Below are 19,651 nucleotides of genomic sequence, written 5' to 3' on the forward strand. Positions count from 1 at the left end.
ATCTTGTCTGGATAACAAATATTTACAATCTTTAGAGTAATATCTGATACACAGTATATCTTTGAGAAACGCCAGCTGCCTTTGTGCCCAAATCCTTCTCATAGTACTCTAATTCTACTAGTACCCAACACAGCTACCTATATTATTTCTTCCAAAGTTTTCTCCTCCCAAGCCAACCCCTCCAGTTTTACAAATCTTTTCTTGGTTTTTCAAGTTTTTTATTTTTTGTTTTTGTTTTTTGCTGGGGGGAGTGTTGTTTTGTGTTTTGAGAGAAGACTTCATGTAACCCAGGCTGGACTTGAACTCTCTTTGTAGCCAATGACCTTCAACTTCTGGTCTTCTTGCTTCTATCTCACAAGTACTAGGAATACAAACATGCCACCACACCTGGTTTATATGATGTTAGGAACCCAACGCAGGTCTTCACGCATGTTAAGCAAGTATTCCACCGAGTGAGACACATTTCCAATTCAGTTCATTTTTGTTTGGAGATTTGTTGTTTGTTCTTTTAAGAAAGGTCTCAAAGGGTAGCCCAAACTAACCTTGAACTCACGATGTAACTAAAATGGGCACTGAATTAGCACAGGCCTGTACTACTGTGCCTAAAACATTGGTTTTTGTTGTCACTGTTTGTTTTAGATTTCGACAACATGTGTACTTTAAACACTTTTTTTTCCTTTTCTTTTCAGATAGGGCTAAGAATAGCCCAAGGTTAGGTTTTCTTTTCTTGGGTTTTTGTTGCTGTGTTTTGTTTTGTCTTTTGAGTCAGGGTTTCTCTGTGTACCTCTGGATGTCCGGGAACTCAGCCTACCTCTGCCTCCTGAGTGCTGGGATTAAAGGAGTATGCCATCACACTCAGCCAAATTGGGTTTTCAATAAAGTCAACTTTTAATATAGCCTACAAAAACAAAAGTTCTACTTGAGCCCTTTAAAGGCTGATTGCTGAGCCAGGCGGTGGTGGTGCATGCCTTTAATCCCAGCACTAGGAAGGCAGAGGCAGGCAGATATCTGTGAGATTGAGACCAGCCTGGTCTATAAGAGTTAGTTCCAGGACAAGCTCCAAAGCCACAGAGAAACCCTGTCTCGGAAGAAAAGAGAAAAAAAAAAAAAGATAGATTGATTGCTAAATTTCTTGAACACATACTACTACTAACAGTAACAACAAATCAACAGCCTACACTAAATGTGAAACATAATAGCTCTCAAAAGCCAATTCTCTAATCTTCAGTAAAAACCAACCCTCTCTCTACCTGATAGTTATTGGTCATTTCTTTGTCAATTATAAAATACTAGTCAATGGAGAAATCAGATAGGAGGGGGAAATCAAACTGCTATACTGTGCTAGCTACTCATATGAAATTTATATCAAAAACCTCTTTTGGCAGATTAATTTCCTTTCACATACAGTTAATAATTTTTAGCCTTCATTACACAAAGAAGTTTTCCTTTTATAAAATTAGATCTCAGCACTCAGAAAGCCAAGGCAGAAGGATTGTCTTGAGTTCAAGATACATGGAGAGTTCCAGGTTAGCCAAGGCTTCATTCATGGTGAGATACTATTTCAAACAACATCAGAAATTAAATACTTCAGCTCACAGATTTTCATCACTTTCTTTTTAGTTCTTCATCTATCTTTTCTGGCCATCTCTAACCTTCATTTAACTCCTATAGGCTCTATGTATAAAGCACCTGCCATTGTTATTAGTTGGTCTTCTTGACACATCCGACCTGAGCCACCATCTTTTAGACACTGATCTAAGGGCTGAGACACAATGAAGAGGAGCCATGGTCCCACCTTCAAGGCATTCTAGCGGGGTGAGGAGTGTAAACCTGTAGTGTCACTAGCACAAGAACCTGTGTAAGAACAACTGCTGTACCCAGATGATTTAGGAAGTGGACCTTTCAAGAACAGTAGGAGGCTGGAGAACAAGATCATATTTCGGTGGAGATTCTTGACGTTCGTATTATTATTTTATACTTTAAAAGCTTAGGAACAGACTTAACATATTTGCTTAACACACACACACACCTAACAAACAGTTATGGCTCTAAAATATTCATGCTAATCTATGTATCTATACTTAAAATAGACTTATGAATTATTTGTAGATTTCAAATATTTAGCATTTTCTGATCTGCCCCATTGATATAAGACGGCTGTATGGACAAATACGATTAACATGTGTATAGCTGTTAAGTCCACTAAATAGCTTCTGCAGTTTTGTGATACACATTGGCAGATCATAAAAAAGGAAGTTTCGTGTTATAGTAGTACACATCTATAATCTCAATATTCAAAAGATTGATGCAGGAAAATTCCCAAGTACAAGAACAGCCTCAGCTACTTAATGAATTTCAGGTCAACCTGGGCTTCACATCATGACTTTATCCCCTAAACACTTTTAACTAAATACTCTTTAAGGTTCTTAGCTGTGTTGTCTGATAGCTGACATATACACAGAGGCATCTGTCATGTCTGAATGACACTCAAGTGACAAGGCAGTGATCTGATTCTGATTCAGGTTCATACAGTTCTCCAAAACTTAATGGTAAAATCACATTTGTTTAATCACAAGAAGAACTCTTAATAATTTTAAATACTATCCATGCTTATTGATACTATGTCTGTTATTATTCTTCCTAATAACTACCCCAATCCCACAAATGCCCACATGTCCAAGCTGGAGTTAAAAGTGTCCACCTAACTCAGGGTTATCTCCAGCATTCTTTGGACATATTTCTCTTGTATAGGTTGCTCCTCTTACAGTATTTTTCTTTTAGAAATAAGCTGGTGCTGGAGGGATGGTTCAGCAGTTAAGAGCACTGGTTGCCCTTCCAAAGAACTTGGGATTGATTCCCAGCACCCACATTCATACCTGTAACTCCAGTTCTAGGGAATCCAACACCCTTTCCTGGCCTCTGCTGGTACCAGGCAGGTACAAACTAAATAAGTCATACATATAGACAAAGCAACTATACACATAAAATAAAACAGTAATTTGTAAAAATTGGGGAGCTAGAGGGATGGCTCAACAGTAAGAGTCCTTACTGCTTACGAGCTCAGTTCAGTACTCAACATTCACATGTTGGTTTACAACCATCTGCCACTTCAATTCCAGGGAGTCTAATGTCTTCTTCTGACATCCACAAGTTACCAGGCATGTGCATGGTCTACAGATATACATGCATTAATAAATTTTAAAAAATAAACAAGCTTTTTCTGTTTATGTACATAAGATTAGGTATAAGTACACAACACAATCTGATAATTCTAGTCTACCTAAGGTAGTGTACTACACAGTAGTCATTTACATAATTAACGTGGACAGAGGTAGGGAGGCTTAGAATGTCAGTGTTTTTCTGTGTCACATTTTAGAGTCGTGAACTTTTAGAAATATCACAGACTTTTTTTCTTTTTTTAAGTTTTTTCGAGGCAGGGTTTCTCTGTGTAACAGCACTGACTGTCCTGGAACTCACTTTGTAGACCAGGCTAGCGTCAAACTCACAGAGATCCACCAGCCTCTGCCTCCTGAGTGCTGGGATTAAAGGTTTGCACCACTACACACAGCTTTATCAGACATGAACTAAAGAAAAAGATATGCCCTTAAAAAGTCAATCCCTTAACTGACCCATAGTCAGAAAAACAAATCACCTGTAAAGACAATCAGAGAGACACAGCAAAACAAATCACTTTTGTGTACCAATCTACACTAAGAGAGAAACTCTTCTTCGAAGTATTTTGCAACATCATACCCTAAGGCCTAAAGCAAGAGGGTGGGATAAAAGTATGCATCATAGAGGTATCAGTTTTCTTTTACTTTTATATTGATAGTTTGAAGTTAGATTACACTTTTTCAGAATAAACTTATTTTTATTGAATATACTTCTCTTGTACTAATTTAAAAAATCACTGCTGAGTTTTGAATAGGACATAACAACCTAAAATCAAGAAACAAAACACCAACTTTTAATACATTTCCTCTGTTTGCCCCAAAGTGAAAAGCCTAAAGCATCAAAGCAACAAGTCTTCCCACATTTATTCAAGCTAATTTCCTTCTTAAAAAACAAAACAAAAAACATCTGTGCTCCTCCTCAGGAAGGGCCACCATCCTGAGGCATAATGGTACCCAGGTACAAAGTGTCCACTGATGGAAATGTAACCTCCTAACTTGATGCCAGTCAGGCTGTGAGGTGAATGGGAATATGCAAAGCACTGCTATCTTCTAGAAATTCCTAATGGGCAGTTTCCAGAACAAAACAAAACAAAAAAGGGCAGGTATCAGCTAACTTCCTTTTCTGAACGAATATATACCAAGTATCAGAAAAAAAAAAGACAAAAGAAACCAGAGATCTTCTTATAAAAATCTATTGAACAAGTTGTTTTTTTTGAATTATTACAGTCATGTTTCTCTTCAAGAATGTCAAACGCTGGGTGGTGGTGGTGTAGCCAGACAGTTGTGGTGCATGCCTTTAATCCCAGCACTTGGGAGACAGAGAAAGGTGTATCTTTGTGAGTTCCAGGACAGCCTCCAAAGCTGCAGAGAAACCCTGTCTCGAAAAATTAAAAAAAAATTTTTAATTAAAAATGCCAATCATTGAAAGTTATCTGTGAAGTCCTTTGATAAAATACCTAATCAAGTAATTCAGTCAAAGACATTGTTTACTTAATCTCACTACTTGGGAACCAAGACTCTGATCTGGCAAATATGTTTGCTGTCTATTATACAGGATGCATATTAGAAGACAGTGGTGGATCCTATCCTCACCCAACTCAAGATGAGTTGTTTCCTATGTAGATGGCTGCTTCAAGAAGAATACACTAAAAAAGCCTACAATCGGTGTGGTGGTGTCCACCTATAATCCCAGCATTTTAGAGGTGGCACCAGAGGATGAGGAAATTCAAAGCCATCTTCAGCTTTAGAAGCTCTAGGTCAAATGCACAAATACAATGCAAACAAGAAAACTGTTGAGCTCTTTGTGCATATAGACTGGATAGAAGTAACCTAGGCAACCCTTCACAGAACATAGCATCAACCAAGTTTGTAGAAGAAAAGTCTTTGCCTTTCCCTCTCCCACAAAAACCACAAAAGTATCAATTAGTATACAAGGTACATACCTCACTGATTCTGCATCTCTCCCTAAAGTTAACATAAGAAATCACACCTAAGAATGAATTGCAACCCGTTATTATTTTCAGTGGTAGTAGTGTTGGTCGTAATAATTACTGGCTTTAAAAATAGAAAAGACATAAAAGGAACTATAGAAAACTATCTTAATGAGAATTTAAAAGCAAGTAAATACTCTTAATTCAAAGGATCAATAAGTTACTTCTATCAAAAAACTGTAGGACTAACTCAAGCAAAATGACATGTTTCCCCTTAAATTATACACTCAATAGACCAAACTGACCCAGTCTGCAAGTATTAGGCTCAGATTGTCAGTAAGAACCTGAAACTACAACTGTGTAACTCCACCCTTTCCTCAGAAGCTTCACCTACAGTTAAACGCTCAAAACACAAATGGTGGCAAATGCAAAGCTTTACTCACTGATCCATCTCTCTAGCCCCAGGACATAATTTTCTAAAGAAGAAATACTAGGGGCTGGAGAGATGGCTCAGAGGTTAGGAGCACTGACTGCTCTTCCAGAGGACTCAGTTCAATTCCTAGCAACCACATGGTGGCTCACAACCATCTGTAATGAGATCTGATGCCCTCTTCTGACGTGTAAGCAAGCATGCAGCAGGACACTGTATACATAATAAATAAATTAAATCTTAAAAAAAAAGAAAGAAAAGAAATACTTAACAAAGAGGAAATGTCTGAGAAAGGCAAACTGGAAATACATGGCATCTGAGCACTTTTTAAAGACTTAACATAATGCAGAGTGGGCACAGGGGCACATGTCTATAAGACCAGCACTGTGAGGGCTGGGGAAGGAAGTCAGAGTCTAGGGTGAGCCACAACTGCACAGCAGGCAGACCACCTCACCAACTGTGCACCCACCAAAGTATCCCACATTTCTTACGCCCATGTCAACTATCCCACTAATCTCACTTGATGCATTCTGATTCTCTTTGTACCTAAGCTCCAGGCACAATTAGATTCTTACATTATTATGGTCTGGTAAGATGCATATGATACCTGACAATGTTACTAACAAAATCCTACAACAGCCCATGCTTGTTAACCAAGAAGCTACAGGCATTCTGGGAACTCTTGGGATATTGGCAGATTTTCATGCCCCTCTTGCCTAAGCTGTCTGTCTGTCCCGCTGCATAACTTGATGAAGATCGTTATATGGGACTGGGACAGAAAGGTTCAAGAGGCTTTGGAGCAGGTTAAAATCCTTACAGGACGGACTGGACAGCTGTGTGCTCCACTGCCATCCTTCCCGTTACAAATCACCAGTTATCCAGAGGCTACAGTTGGTGCCTATGGCAAAAGCAGCCTGAGCGAACAGCTCCAAACAGATTTTGGTCTCAGACACAGGAAGCAGCAGAAGTTATGTACACAACTTCCAGTATAAAAATGACTGCATCCTCAATACCAAATAGTTCTAATACCTAAAACTTTGATCCTACCTAAATTATAGAACACAAATGGAATCCAGATTCTGAGTCCTAAGCATTTGTAATTAATGCTTTCTAGTAATTTCTAGAACAAATCCTTGTGCCTCTTTTGAAATTGTTGAATATCACTTATCCCAGTTGTTGGCACATGACAACAATGGCCATAATTTAAAATAAACACACCTTTAATCCCAGCCCTCAGGAGGTAGTAGCAGACTGGTCCCTGTGAGTTCAAGGCTATTGTGGTCTACAAAGCCAGTGCAGAACAGCCAGGGCTGTTAGATGAGAATCCTTGTCCCGACAAACCAAACAGAAGGGGGGAGGAGGAGGAACCAGATGAGCACTCTCTTTAATAGCATGAGCTAAAGAGTCAACTTAGAATACAAAGAAAACTGACTGTGGCTAGGCAGAGGACACCCAATTTTTTATGTTCTTCCCACTCTCAAAAACGCTTTCCCAGAATTATGATACAGAAAACATTTTCTAATTGAATGAGTTGCAGAAGGTAAATCCAACCAAAGTGTTTCTGTTCATATACTCATCAGGAAGGACTGGGGTAAAGGAAAAAAGTCCAACTGGAAGGACGACGTGACACTGTCAGTAATGCATTACTCATCAGAGTGACAAGAAAGAACATGAGAGCAGGCAAAGTACTTTCTGGAAGCCAAGGAAGCAAATCTTCCCAGTCTTCATGACACATGGTCTAAAGCAAGCCATACTGTCCAGTTTATGCCAAGGTATGAGCAGGGGGACAAGACCTGTCAGCACAGACACATTTTTTCCTTGTATTCATCAAGAGTCTTTAGAACAAAGGAATTCAGGAGGTTGTACCTGTTTTTATGATTTGTCTTACTTAAGTATTTAAAGATCGTGTAATATATATATAAAGGACAGCCTAATGTAATAATGGTTGCAGATGTTACCTCTGGAATCCATAAAAGCTCTATCTAAATTCCAGCTCTATCACTCTCCTTCTTGTAACCCAAGTAAGTTGCTTAGACTCTGGCAGAGACTTCATGTGACATTCACTGTAATAGTCTCAGTATCTTAGTGTTCAGTGCCTTATACTTAGTACCTAGTACTAAGCCTTAGTACTCAACACAGTGCCTCAACAACAGCAACGACTATTTTGAATAATTCATCTGTAATTGTGTACAAGAATATCTACCTTAGGGGACTGTTGTACTAAATAAGATATACAGTGCCAGGGTTAAGTCAGGACAGGATCTACTATCAAACAGTAATACTGTCTTCCTTTTATTCTCCAGCCAGGTCAGAAGTTATGACAGAGACCCTGACAGAGAACAAAATGGGGTATGGGTCCTATAAGCCAAATGTCGGTTGGAAGGTGTTTACTACTAGAAACCTGGTCACAGAACCCAGCAAAGTCTTGGCAGATGAAAGTAAGAGCAGTGCCAGGCCCTTACAGTTGAAAAATAGCAAATGGTGATTCAGAAAATGTTATTCTGAATCCTTGGGCATCTGTGGGGACACCAGACCTTGAGCAGAAACCCACTTCCCCTTCGGCCTGGGAGCAGGCAGCTGTGTAATGTTTACTGAAAACAATTCAGTGCTATAAAGCTCTTGATAGGGCTCAGATAAGGGCTTGCTCACTGAGATACCATGACTTTCACACCCCCTACGGCTAGATGCCTCTTCCTGTCCCCCCTGCTGTGTCTCCCCGACCACCAGCCAGGAGGGTGAGAAGTCTGAAAAGAATTATATGTAGATGGATGACAGAAGTCCTTAAAAAGGGAAGCTCTTTTTTCCTGGAGAGACTTCTCTCTCCTAAGCGGACTTGGAATCTCCTCCTAAAGCTGACTTGGGAAGCGTAAAGTTTTTCTTAAAGCAACCGACCGGTCTCTGTGTCATCTATCCCGACAACCTCGCTACATTCTCGGATGCAGGCCGCACAGCAGGTGCGACAGGCATCTATCAACATGTAGATAAAATCGTGTTTTCAAAAGGAAAGAAGAGGGGTAAAAAAGAGCACTATCTTAATATATCTGATTACATATTTTAAAATCACATAAAAGCCTCTAATCTGTTAGTAAAAACATTCAACAGCTTCACAGTACTCACTCCCCTTTTTAGGTAAGAGCACCTATGTAAGTTGTTCTTAACTGCTGATAATATAAATCAGAGGGAGTTTAATTTAGACCTACTTCCTCCCTTTATTCCAAAAAGACATTATTTTCAGCTTGCTAACCCAAGTAATCATTCCACTTACAAGGGAAAAATTATTTTATCTTTAAACCTGAGAGTCAGGGAGAATATAATTTAAATCCAAAATCCAAAGGAATCTTTCCTTTTGAATACAAAGAGTTGCACCTCAAAAGAAGACAACACTAACTGCTTGTTGTAGTGCAGTCTGAGCATGACAGCTGTGAGTTCACAGTAGTGTTTAAGTGCACAGAAAACTTATCCAGAACTGAAACAGTCTGTGGTTAGACCTCATCATAATGTGGTCATTAACTTCCCATTCCATTTCCCAGGCATCTGATCTGCACTTTTAACCATGACCTACCTCCTCCTAAGCAATACAATACGGTAAAAGAGAACCCTGAAGGGCAGTCAAGAGAGCTTCAGCCTGAGCTCTATTGCTTCCTGGGGGCAAACAAACTAGTGACTTCAACTCTCAATTCCGTATTGCTGAAAGCCTCTGGTTACAATCAGCATTTTCCAAAAGTTCCCACTAGGCAAACCTCAAGAAAAGCATCCCAAAGCAACCCAACTAAGCTTTCCTATTGCTCTAACCCATTTGAAAACAAGCACATTATTATCTATTCCTTTCCCACAGTAAGAATTGCTAAATTTCATTTCTCTTCAAATCACTCAAATTTCTCATTGCTCATTAGGGGCAAATTTTACCTAACCCTTCCTTACTTAGATAGAATGCTACAGGAACTGATTGCTCACTTGTTTATTAGTGCTCATGGCTTTGCATATTTATCTTGTCTGCAAATATTTCGTCCTCACAAAATTAACTTCTTGCTCATGTGTATCCAAGTTCACATTGTGCGCAGGTACAGACACAACTATAGAAACACGTGAGACTGTGCATGTGGAGGCCACAGAATTACATCAGATGTCATTTCACCTTTACTTATTTATTATTTGTTCACTTACTGTTTATTTTTTGAGGCAGAGTCTCTCACTGGCCTGGAACTCACCTTGTGTGTTAGTCTGCCTGTCTCCCCTCCCCCAGTTCAGGGATACAAGCCCCACCATCACCACAGCCAGCTTTTCTGTATGGGTAATAGGGGTCAAACTCAGTCCTCATGATGTGACTGACAAGCACTTAAGAACTGAGCTATCTCCCAAGCCCTAATTATTAATTTTTTGATGAGTATAACTCTAACCTGGAGGCCTAACTTTTTAGAAAGCAAATATACAGTGTTTGCTGTTAGCTACCATCTTGGACAAGTAATTCAAATTTTCTGGTCCTTGATTAACTCAGCTAGAAAATGATAGTAACATGTAAAGTTCCTTTAGTTCTAAAATGCTGTATACTGCTGTATGCTACAAAGTTTCCATCTCTCTCTCTCTCTCTCTCTCTCTCTCTCTCTCTCTCTCTCTCTGTGTGTGTGTGTGTGTGTGTGTGTGTGTGTGTGTGTGTGTGTGTGTGTGTGTGTGTAAAACCAAGTCCTATTTAACCCAGAATGTAGATCCCCACAGGACCTATCCTCCTACTCTTGCTTATTTATTGGACAATACCTTCTTAGAATCACATTGGTGCATCATTTTCACCAGTCATCAAACACCAAAGGAAATTTACATAACCTTAATTTTCATGATGAACAAGTGTATTATAAAAAATTACAGCTGGAGCCGGGCGGTGGTGGAGCACGCCTTTAGTCCCAGCACTCAGGAGGCAGAGGCAGGGGGATCTCTGTGAGTTCGAGGCCAGGCTGGACCGACAGCCTCCAAAACAATACAGAGAAACCCTGTCTCGTAAAACCAAAAAAAAAAAAAAAAAAAAAAACAAAGAAGCTAGGATATGACAACACTTAAGTCTAATTTTCAAATTTAATATTCAGGATTCTGAGAAGAGTAATGAGAAGTCTATCTCTGGTCAGTAAATAACAGCAACCAAGAATTAGGGACATCAGAGACTTGTTCCCTAATAAATCAAAAGAAATGAACTTAACAGACAAGTAAGCTGCTCCCAGTTCAAAGGAAAACAAGCAAACACTCACAGAGGGCTCTAAGAGCAGACAAGAACTTGCTGCCTAAAATGTGTAGCTGTCAACATCACACTTTCCTAATATCTGTACCTCTCTTCCTCCAAGCAGACCAGCTCCACATAACATCAAGCTTCACTAACATTAGTCTCAGAGAAGAAAGCTCCTTTTCCTTTGGTCTTAGCTGCTAATCATTCAAAGGGCACAAAAGGGGGTAGAAAGATGGCTAAGTGGAAGAGCACTGGCTGCTCTTCAGAGGACCCAGGTTCAACTCCCAACGAACACATAACAGCTCACAACTGTCTAAACTCCAGTTTCAGGGGACCTGACACCCTCTCACAGACATGCATGCAAGCAAAACAGCAATGCACATCAAATAAGTCAGTAAAATAAAAAAATACATTTTTTAAAAGGCACAAAAAGCCGGGTGGTGGTGGCACACACCTTTATTCCCAGCACTCGGGAGGCAGAGGCAGGTGGATCTCTGTGAGTTCCAGGCCAGCCTGGTCTACAGAGCGAGTTCCACGACAGCCAGGACTGTTTTACAGAGAAACCTGTCATGAAAAACAACAACAAAAACAAAACAAAACAAGACACAAAAGGATTAACTCATTTAAAATAGCCTTAACAAAAACAAAACAAAAAAACCACCTACTGCAGAACACAAAATTGACCTTTTTAGCTATACTTTACATATGATGTTATCCAATTAACTGTTAGTATATAGCCTGGAGATAGTTAAATTACAAGGCTTACACAGAACCCTTGACCAGGTTTTGAAGAGTTAGGAAGAGATGCTATGTTCCTGTCCCTACTCCTATTCTGCAATACCTACTAACCTCTGCTTCTTTGTTCTTTCCCTGACTTCAGCATCTTCCTCCCCAACCTAAGAATACTCTGGGAACCACAACATAGCAGAATAGTCTGAGGCTAGAGCTCCTTCCCAAAGTCAAATGAACTCAAAGGCCACAGGCATTTTCTCCAACACCAGAGCTCCCTTATGGAGACTCGGGAGGCAACATGGAGATAGCCTGGTGGGGAAAGGGGGTAGTCATTTATAGAATATGTAAAATTATTAGACCTAACACAATCAATGACATGTACATAGTCACAGCAAGAGCTTTCACCTCAGGCTTTTTTTTTCTTCGAGACAGAGTTTCTCTGTGAAACAGTCATGGCTGTCCTGGAACTCACTCTGTAGACCAGGCTGGCCTCAAACTCACAGATATCCACCTGTCTCTGCTGGGATTAAAGGCGTGCGACACGAGCTTCTTGGGCAAAGCTAATTTACGATTGATCTATCTCCACATCTCATTAACAACTTGATTCTGAAGGCATTAATTGATAATTGTAAAGGAAAGTAGCTGAGCCAGGTGGCGGCGACAAACGCCTTCAATCAGCTGTAGTGTCTGAAATATCATGGCCTCCTCAATTTTGTTTGTTTTCTGAGACAGGGTTTCTCTGTGTAACAGCTCATGCTGTCCTAGAACTCACCCTGTACAACAGGTGGAATATAATTCAAGAGATTCACCTGCCTCTGCCTCCAGAGTGCTGGGATTAAAGATGTGCATGGCAAACACTTGGCTAGGGAAGAAGAAAGAAGGAGGAGGAAGAGGAGGAGGAGGAGGAGGAGAAAGAGGAGGAGGAAGAAGAGAGGGGGGAGGGAAGGAGAGGGAAGAAGGGAGGGAGGGAGAGAAGGGAGGGAAGCCAGCCAGCCAACTGGCAGTGGTGGCGCATGCCTTTAATCCCAAAGGCAGAGGTAGGTGAATCTCTGAGTTTGAGGCCAGTCTGGTCTCCAGGTCAGCCAGGGCCAGCTCAAAAACCAACAACAAATAATTCTGGTAATCTCAGAGTGGGCAGGACAAGGCAGGACTGTGAATTCTAGAACAGGCCAGTATGAGCTACATAGTGAGACACTATCTAAAAACAAACCAACAAAACGTTGAGAAGCCAGAAGTGGGAGGAGACATGGCTAAAATGTACACGTAAGAATGTGTGGGTGTTGGAGGTGGGAGACATTGTTAAAAATACATGCACACATGTATGTAAGAACTGTATCACATTTTCTTTAGAGGCCAAAACTTCCAGGTCCTCAGCAGTATTTAATAAGTAAACAGAGAGGGAGGGAGGGTGTGTGTGTGTGTGATGAGGATGTCAAGGCCTTGACGACAAAAGCAGAATTTGATAGCTAGTGAAGTGAGTCTGGCCACAGGAGCACACAGGGATCAAAAGTCACCAGGATCAATTCCCAGCCAGGAGCTTCCCTACTGTGACGGTATCGCCTATCGATTTCTGCTTCAACTTCCAAGGAATGTGTGCTTTCATTCCCTGCAGGAAATGAGTGCTGAGTATACTTTATGTATATTTTAATATACTTTTTATTGCAGAATGTTTCTTTGTAAGCTTTATTTTTATAGGGTCATGTCAAAATTTTAAATTAAAGAGTTCACTAACACAACAGATACCTTTATTAATCTGACCATTTAATCACTAACCATGACTAATAGTTATTAAATGCTTAGTGTTGTAAGACCCACAAGGAAAACAAAAATCAAAGAGACTACTTATCTGGTCTTTTTTTTTTTGTTTGTTTTTTGTTTTTTAGATTTTATTATTTATTTTTTATTATGTATACAGTGTTCTGCCTGCATATCAGAAGAGGACACCAGATCTCATTACAGATGGCTGTGAGCCATGGGAACTAAACTCAGGACCCTTGGAAGAGCAGTCAGCGCTCTTAACCTCTGAGCCATCTCTCCAGCCCTACTTACCTGTTTTTAAGGCACTAACAGTGCTTAGAAAGTATGCCAATGGCACAAATAAGCCAAAGTATGAGAATATACAAATACTATATGACAAGTACCAACAAAATGGTACAAATCAACCGAGGCACAGTTTTGTCGATGCCCATGAAACACCAAACACTAAAGCTTAAAGGAAGGTAGGGATTCTTTAGCAGTGGAAAGAGTAATTAAACTTAAAGATTACATGACAGCATGAACTAGATCCATGTCTAGACACAACTGAAAAAGCAAAACAAAAATTTTGGGGAGGGGGTTCGAGGCAGGGTTTCCCTGTGGCTTTGGAGGCTGTCCTAGAACTCGCTCTTGTAGACCAGGCTGGTCTCAAACTCACAGAGCTCCGCCTACCTCTGCCTCCCAAGTGCTGGGATCAATGGCGTGCACCGGCGCTGCCGCCGCCACCACCACCACCATCACCACCACCGCCCCGCTGAAAAAGCAATTTTGAGAGCACTGTAAACATTGTATTGCCTGCTTATAGTAAGACTATACTTACATAGGATTTATATAATATACATAAATGTTTATGAATATGTAATATGTAGGGAAAAGTATAAAATCTAAAATGAAATGATCAGGTCCATGGTCTCTTGTTGAAAAGAAGGGGAATGGATGTAGTGTAGAACTTTGGCTATATTTGTGAAATATTTTAAAGAGTACAAGACATTAAAACAAGTCAAGTATGATAAAATATTAATATTCTTTACATTTGAGTTGTGGGCTCAAAATGATCTGTTAGGGCTTTTTCCCTAAAATTTTCTAAATATTTAAACTAGGTCCTCACGTAGAACTGAAAAGGAGCCAGGCAGTGGTGGTGCACGCCTTTAATCCCAGCATTTAGGAGGCAAAGGCAGGCAGATCTCTAAGTTCCAGGACAACCTATAGAGTGAGTTCCAAAAGAGCCAGGGCTACAAAGACAAACCCTGTCTCAAAAAACAAAAACGTGAAAAGGAAGGGCTAGGTAGTTGGAAAAACGAGGTAATCGTGGGCTGGGGAACATCTCAGTGTCACAGCATTCGCCTAGCATGCAAAGGTGGCCCTAGTTGGTGCCCAGCACAGCATAGGGAAACCAGAAATAAGAGTCATAAATGCAATGTGCAATGACAACACTCAGAATCAGGATAGTTCCCCTAACCTTTTTTTTTTTTTTGGTTTTTTTTTTTTTGAGACAGGGTTTCTCTGTATTGTTTTGGAGGCTGTCCTGGAACTCGCTCTGTAGACCAGTCTGGCCTCGAACTCACAGAGATCCACCTGCCTCTGCCTCCCAAGTGCTGGGATTAAAGGCATGCCCCACCAACGCCCGGCTCCCCTAACCTTTTAAGACACCTCTTTAGTATAGGTCCTTCTCTTTAATGGTGACCCAACCATAAAATTACTTTGTTGTTACTTCATAACTGTGACCCCTCAACCATAAAATTATTTTGTTGTTTCTTCATAACTGTAATTTTGATACCAACATGAATGTAGTGTAAACATCTGATATGTAGGATATGTGGCATGGGACCCTGTGAAAGGGTCCTTTGACAACCCCCAAAGGCTGTTTTAAGGGAACACATGACTGCTTTCATTTTAGGCTGAAGAGTCATAAACACTTCACACAGTAGACACAAGAAGTGTCTAGAACAGGGTGGAGAGGGGTTGACAATACTGGTTAAGAATGAAGTTTTTATACTGCCATCCCAAATCAGATAGCTGAGGGGAGTGAGAACCACCTTCCCAAATAACTTAAATGCCGGTGCAGCAAAGTCATCTCCACCAAAACAAAGCCAAGGAAACTTCCAGCGCAGAGGAATCCAGACAAGGACTGGCTGTGAGTAGCTCTTCTGTACCTCCTTTCTCCCCTCCCCCAACACTCACAAACAAAAACAAAATGTACCCTTGCCCACTTGAGAAAGAATCAAGAATTGGCAGCGCTACTGAAGTGGACAGCTTCCAAACCAAAGCCCTTCTCTGGGGAAGATGTTGACACAGCTCAGAAAACAGAAGAAAATTGCAAGTCAGTCAAGATCCCAAGAAGGCCTTCAGAAGGTACCCATCCTTCCACACTCCCCAGAGTCTCAACTTCCCCAAGGGAATCAGGAAACTGAAAATGTTCTCTATCTGATCCTGTTCTTCCCCAGCCAAAAAAAGACATACACACAAAACAAGAAAGTGGGAATCTGAGTATAGTGTCTGATTTACTATGCCTGTTTGTTTTGGTTTGAGGTTTTTTGTTTGTTTGTCATTGTTGCTTTTTGAGATAAAGTCTCATTCTGTGATCCAAACACATACTCCCTATGTAGCCCAGGCTGAAATCAAATTTCCTGATGTCCTTCTACTTTAGCCTACTAAGTGCTGGGACTATAGGTATGAGCCACCATGCTGGCTGGGGATGGGGGGGGGGGGGGGGACGATGACAGTGTCTCAGCACTATAGTATAGGCTAGCCTCAAACTCACCATCCTTCTGCATCAGCCCCCTAAGTATTGGAATTACAATAGTAGGTCACCATAAGCCATAGCCTATTCCTAACCAAAGTTTTGCTGGCCCAATTTAAAACTAAGTAAAACAACTTGGGAGGGAATTTAGTGGGAAGGAAAAATAAACCTACATACTCAGTAAAACCTTGACTTCCTTCTACATCCAACCATTACAGCTGATAATCCTAACACACTGTTCATCTCCCTCCTGGGCACTTAATTGACCCACATCAAAAGTCCCTCTGCAGTGGTACTTTCAAAGCAGGATTTTCTCAATCAAACCTTGGGGAATACCACAGAAAGGACAGTGGAATGGGGTCACTAAGCCTTCTGTCTTTTAGCACAGTACAAGGTGGGAGAATAAAGCAAACACTAAAAGAGGACAAGAGAGAACAGTGTGGTGACCTCACATTTACTAATCACCTGCCAAAGGTCAGCCACTGAAGACTGAGCTATCAAAACTACTGTGATCCTGATTAAATCCTCAGGTAGTCAATCTACAAGTTAAGACAAATAAAAACATAATAATCCCTCCAATTCTCTGACTCCACAAACTCCATCAACAAATGTGCTGTGGTTGAACAGGAAATTACTAAAAAGTCCTTCGCCTTGTTCATCTCAAATACACTTTATACACCACTGAAATAGCTTTTCTTGGTTTTGAAATTTATCAGCATATGCTTACAATCCTTATTACCTCACCATTTACTTAGTGCTTTACCAGATAAAGCACTCCAGTGGTAGAGTACATACCTAGCATGCAGGAGGTACTGAGTTCAATTCTCAGCACCACAAAATAAACACAAGTCAGGCATGGAGGTTCCCATCTGTACATAGCACTTATGAAACTAGCAGAAGAGCAGCTATAAGTTCAAGACCAGCCTGAGCTACATAGTTAAATTCCAGGCCTGCCTGAGTTATAGCATAAAATTCCATCTCAATAATGGATGGACGGACGGACGGACGGACATACTGACAGGACATAAAGCTCCACATGGTCTAACCTTGTCCGCCTTGTCTGCCAGCCATAATTTCAAATACTACATGACTTTTCATTCCTTTAAGCTTTTTCACTCAAGGTATAGTCTCAGCCTAGAGTGTGCTACTCTCAGTCTCCTGCAGGCTACATGCTTAGCTCATCATTCCCTGGCAATGTCACCTCCTCGGGGAGGCCTCTCACTTGTCCTCTTGTTTCATGCCCACAGCAGAACTGACCTGTGGGCCTCCACTCTCTACCTCATAACTTTTATTACAGCTCTTATCACACTTACGTATTTACTATCTTTCAATTAGACCAGTGGTTCTCAACCTTCATAATGCTGTGACCCTTTTAATACAGTTCATGTTGTGGTGACCCCAATGATAAAATTTTTTGTTGCTACTTCATAACCTTTTGCTTTTGCATAACTTTTATAATTTTGCTACTGTTATGAATAGTAATGTAAATATCTGATATGTGACCCCAAAGGGGTCGTGGTTCACCAGGTTGGGAACAACTAAATTAGACCCTTATCCTCCTTGTGAGCACAGACTCTTCCTGACCCATTCCCATCTCCTTAGTACACAGAACAGAGTTTGTAGATGGGAGATAGCCAATCGACACTGGATGAGGCAGAAGAATAAAAACAGAACCAAATGAACAGGAGAGGAGAAAGGAGAACAGCTGGGATGGCCTGGAGGAAGAATGCTAACACTCAGGCTCTCTGCCAGTCTTTACCATGCTGCTTTCTCTAGCCCGGTCCTCCCAACTCCAGGGGCTCCATCGTTGCTGATACACCTGTTATCCACGATCTCCACCCAGCCCTAGGCCCCTAACTCTGGCAACCACAGCAGCTTTCTTCCAGACATGTGCCACCTGAAACCAAATACATCCCAAACTGAACTCATCATGTTTCCTTAAAAATAAAGAAAAGTGAGGCTGCAGAGATAACTACAAATTTATGAGCACTGACTGCTCTTCCAGAGGACCAGGGTTCAGGGCAGCACTCACAGGTGGCTCACAACCACCTGTAATTTCACTATAGTTTTAGGGAATCTGACACCCTAACTTGGCCAAGAGAGGCATGCACATGGCACACATATAAACATGCAGGACCTCCCACACACATACAAACTTTTTTAAGAAGGAAATTTTCACAATGTTTTTTTATCTCAGTCAGTGTCTCATATAGCCTAGGCTTAACAAGTCCTACCCGACTCATTGCCTTCCTGTGTCTTCCATACCAGTCCTCACTCGTTTTCAACTTCCCTTCACTATCTCATTTCTTCTCTTTTCTATAGTCCACCTTCAAGACCACTCTCAGGCCTCCTCATTTCACACTCCAGACATCAGTCTCTCTCCCTTAAAACAACAAGCCAACTTGTGCCTTACTGTCTTATTACATTCTATGAAAAATCTTCACAGGTTCCCTTCTCCCTATTCTCTATCTCTTAACACATAAATTTATTAAGACTTTTTACGACTCCCTCTTCCCATAAACACAACCCTCATTTCACTACTACTCAGGTCAAGCTAATCAACACCCCTAGAATATCTTGAATACTGTTCTTTTTCCAGGATGTTGTTTGGTTCCTTTTATTTATTGGTTTTTGTTGTTGTTTTTGTTTGGTTTTGGGGGGGTTGTTTTGGTTTGATTTTTAAGGCAGGGTTTCTCTAGGTAGCACTGGCTGTCCTAGAATTCACCAAGATCTGCCTGCTTCTACCTCCCATTAAAGATATGTGCCACTTCCACCTAGTAGTGTGTGTGTGTGTGTGTGTGTGTCTGTGTCTGTGTGTCTGCGTTTGATCTAATCTGAAACCCAAAATCTTTGATCTTCAGCTTCTCATATGATAGGATTTAGGATTACAGGTGTGTGTTACTATATCTGGCTATCCTAATGCACTTTTTTTTTTAAAGCATCTGAAATGCTATAATTCCTCTGTGGTACCTTTCATAATTACCAGAGTACTTTCTCCTAATGTGTCTATGGTATAAGGCCTGGGCTATACAATTATCAGTATACTTTCAATTTAAAAATTGTATCTGGCACGTAGATCCAAGCTCAATAAATATCCACTCCGTTCCTCTTACTTGCAGCTGAACTCAAAACTCTTCAAGGACACAAAGCTGTCATTTTCCCCCTGGTCCTTCAAGCACTTAGCATAGAACTCAATAAAAACACGTTTAATTAACTCCTCGTACCCCAAAATGTTTTTTTTAGAAGAAATAGAGAGAAGACATACTAAATAATACAGTTGAAATTAATCCCAATCTAGCTGTACATGATAAAATTACTGCCTCTGCTGCCTCTGGTTTCCAATTCAGAGATATAATCACCCGACTCATGGTAAGTAATAACCTGTGCTCATGACGTCACAAACACATAGTTTTGTAATGACTACAAGAAGGTGGTGGCTGGCAGGGATGAGGGTGGCAAGTCCACCCAATAACAGCTGTGTGCTTTTGTTTATATGTGGAGACCTTTCTCCACCACCCCCTTTCTTAAATTAGTCATATCATCAAAGGATTTCCCTTCAGGATATCTAGAGAAGATTTTTCAGTGTCCAAGACATTTAAGGAAGCTACCCTAGTGAGATTCCCCAGATACTGTGAATGAAGATTCATTCTAGCTAGAATATAGACATCATCTATCAATTGT

General features: G+C 40.7%; 1 protein-coding gene across 2 annotated transcripts in view; it reads right to left on the reverse strand.

The window, feature by feature from the left end:
• The window catches only part of Otud7b (OTU deubiquitinase 7B), a 59,105-nt gene that overhangs the window by 34,843 nt on the left and 4,611 nt on the right, over positions 1 to 19,651 (reverse strand). The gene's annotated exons all lie outside the window — the stretch shown is intronic.

Source organism: Mesocricetus auratus, unplaced genomic scaffold (genome assembly GCF_017639785.1).
Source record: "Mesocricetus auratus isolate SY011 unplaced genomic scaffold, BCM_Maur_2.0 Super-Scaffold_100009, whole genome shotgun sequence".
Taxonomy (NCBI): domain Eukaryota; kingdom Metazoa; phylum Chordata; class Mammalia; order Rodentia; family Cricetidae; genus Mesocricetus; species Mesocricetus auratus.